The sequence below is a fragment of the Copidosoma floridanum genome, unplaced genomic scaffold, assembly GCF_036245765.1.
Source record: "Copidosoma floridanum isolate Cflo_tuat_1 unplaced genomic scaffold, Cflo_Japanese_pri ptg000004l, whole genome shotgun sequence".
In the NCBI taxonomy this organism is placed as follows: Eukaryota; Metazoa; Arthropoda; class Insecta; order Hymenoptera; family Encyrtidae; genus Copidosoma; species Copidosoma floridanum.
In genome coordinates this window covers 31193980-31197305 of record NW_028321881.1, presented here as the reverse complement: position 1 = coordinate 31197305, position 3326 = coordinate 31193980, and positions in this window count along the sequence as shown.

Here is a 3326-nt window from a genome sequence, read left to right as displayed (position 1 = left end):
TGAGGTGAGGCATTTATTGGAAGCTCTGAAGCAATGAAAAGTTATAAATCAAATCAGTATTTAAAAGAAAATAATGACTGCAAGATTTAACCAGAACATCCTCCCGCCGTACAAACTAAATGTTTTTACTAAATTCTTTTTATGCAAACTTTAAAAATTTTCTGCTCGGTCTCTCAATTAAACCATTCGCAGTTTGAATTCTAGCAACTCGCACTTGGCCATTTGATCCCGGAAAAACCTGTGTAATAACTCCTTTTCGCCAGCAGTTACGATTCGAATTTTCATGGAAAATTGGAACTAAACCAGAACAAATCCGCAAAATGTTGCGATAAGCGCCATTTTTTGTATGTACATAATGTTCCTGTTTCTAACGAACTTAATTGAATTAACCCGGAAGATGTTCCGATTAAAAAATGGTTCGGCATCAAAGCTTCTTCGTCTCGCGGATCTACTGATACATTTAATGCTGACAACACTTAATGCTGTTTTAACTGAACGAGTAAGTCGTTTCCAAGCGCCTCCCATGTGTGAAGCAGTTGGAGGATCGAATTTAAATTCTATTTGATTTTTATTGGCAAAATGTTTTATTTTATTACGGTCTAATTCCTGTAATGCTTTTTTAAGCTCATTTTTCATACCTTTAAAATTAGTGCCATTGTCGCAATAAATTATTTTTGAAAAATCTCCGTGCAGAAAAACGTCTTAAAACCATGATAGCAGAGTTAGTGCTTAAGGTATTCGCAATCTCGATATGAAAGGCACGTGTTGACATACGGGTAAGTAATGCGCCCCGCCTTCTTTTTCGTTGCCTTCCAATTTTTACTTTAATCGGCCCAAAATAATCCAACTCACAGTGTGTGAACGGCCGTACGCGACTCTCAAGTCTAACTAAAGGTAAAGTAGCCATTTTTAAATTAGTGGGAGTAGCTCTCTGAATTCTAAAGTCTAAATTCTGAAGTCGGCCTTTCGCGCGTAAATAACCTTGATTGTCAATGTACGGTTCTAAATTAAAATTTTTACTACTTTTAAAGATGATTTCTCCTTTCTTCAAAAATTTTATCTCATTACTGAATGACTTTTCCTGACTTATTTTTAAATATAATTTTTCTGCTTTAGCACGTTGCAAGGGGGCACTTTTATCACGTAGAATTCATAATATACGCCTTATATTCTTCTATTTATTATATTTTCCTTATTATAAAAAAACCGTCAAATAGACAATTAAAAGGTATATTTTGTATGTACATATATTTCCTTTTATTTAAAAAAAAAAAATTCCTATTTAAAAACACGTACTAACTGAAAACATGAAAATTCAAATTTGAACGCCGCGCGCGGGGAATGTGCGTCTAGTACGTTAAGAAAACGCTAGAGCGCGTTCACCAAAAGAAGGGAAAACCTGCTACTCAAAAGGAAACAACGCAGGCATAAAAGGCGCCGGCGCGCAATGTAAAGTCAGTCCTTCTCCAGCGAACCTGGGACGCGGAAAATCCGCTGCTCACCCAGACCTGGAACTCTCCCGTGCACCAGTACATTACCACGACGAGCACAAGGTGAGAGAAAGAGACCAAGTACGAAGGCCGAGAGCTGAAAAGTAAGTCTGCACACCACCTACAGGTAACACTTCCACTAACCAGTTTCTACTTGAACTTTCGGTGCTCGACCATTTTAAGCGTGGAAACGACGCATCCCCAAGTAGTCAAGGCACTAGGGTTAGCGACCACGTTCTTAGGTGAAGTTCCTGGGTCGACGACTTAAGCAGTGCTCAAGACACCCAAGGGCTCTGAGAACGACCTAACCCTACGTGATTTTGTAGGATAGGTAGTTACCTAGCATTAACCTTCCGTGGTTGTACTCAAAATTCGTTCTAGTCTAACCGAATGTATTAAGTGGAGATATTAAGGAGGGAACATTCAAATTTGAATTGTCGCTTATGTAAAAATTTTCTGTTAAATGAATGCGGATAAATTTTAAGTAAATTCGAAATCATCGTGTATACCATATGTTTTCTTTTTGCATTATTAACTTAAAGAATCGCAATTACTTCAATATAATTAATACATATAGAAATTGAAGACACGATTTCCTTAGAATTATATGATTTAATAAGTATAAGATAAATAAAAATAAAAATTGATTGTGCTTTTTTAAGTAAACCTTCCCCTCCACGTATGATTGCGAGTTTCCTTTTAGAGTTTAAGAATAAAATCATAGCTGTTAAGATATTTATGAAATTGTTTTATATAAACTGAGAATATTGTCTGTACCCAAAAAAGGGCAGAAATAAATTTATTTAGAAAGATAAAAATATAAACTTAAGGGAATATTCAGGGAACAATAAAAATCAATAAAGCAACAATCAAAAACAATTGCTGCATATCGTGCAGGAATTAATTGTTTATTCAACAGATAAATTTTGAAACTTGATAACAATTATTTTAAATGTTTTTTATATAATCGGCAATCCGAGCAACTTCGCTCTTTTACACAGAGCAACGAACCCGCCCTCCGACACGTAAACACTCACATTGTTTGTGTGTTGGTTCCTAATCTTCGAGTTTCCTCGGTACCGATAATATTCTTAGCCGATTGTTATCACTGCCAACTAACCGGGGTTATACTCAAAGAAAGGGAAGTCGTAACGTAGTTTGAAAGAATCATAGCCACCAAACTCCTGCGTTTCATTGTTTTTTTTAACAATCGATACCGCCCGTAAAAACATTATAGCCCAATTAATTAGACGATCTAAACAAGAAAAACGGGAAAAATCAATTAACGCGACCTCGCAAATTGAAGCCACAGCAACCATAAGATCTTCTTTTATATACTCTGAGTCATTACTAGAATAAATCTTAGAGCATATATACCTGGAGTAAGCTTGCTATATCATGTCAATGTTAAGAAACTGTGGAGAAGGTGCGAGAGAGAAAGGTATAGAAGAGTTGACACCTTTCTCTCTCTTACTGAACGCTCATTGGTTACTTCCAATCCCCATCCATCTTACGGTCAAAGCAAGCTCCCCCTTCCTCCCGCCAGACACAGACACGCTAACACAAAAACAAAAGCCCTCACTTGGGAGAAGCACCTTAAATACGAGTTTTTTAAATCAACTTATGATGGCTCCGCGATGGCTTAGCGGTGAACGTTTCAGCCTACAGGGATAGAGCGTTTGAAGTTCGATTCTCACTGCAACATTTTTTTTTTATTTTTATTGGAAAGAATTTATTTGCTTTAATGAGAAATTATAAACCGAAGGAATGAGACCATCGGTAGTGAAAATTTTTTCTCATCTAGTCTTTTCTTTTTAATTCAGTAGTTTTTTTAAA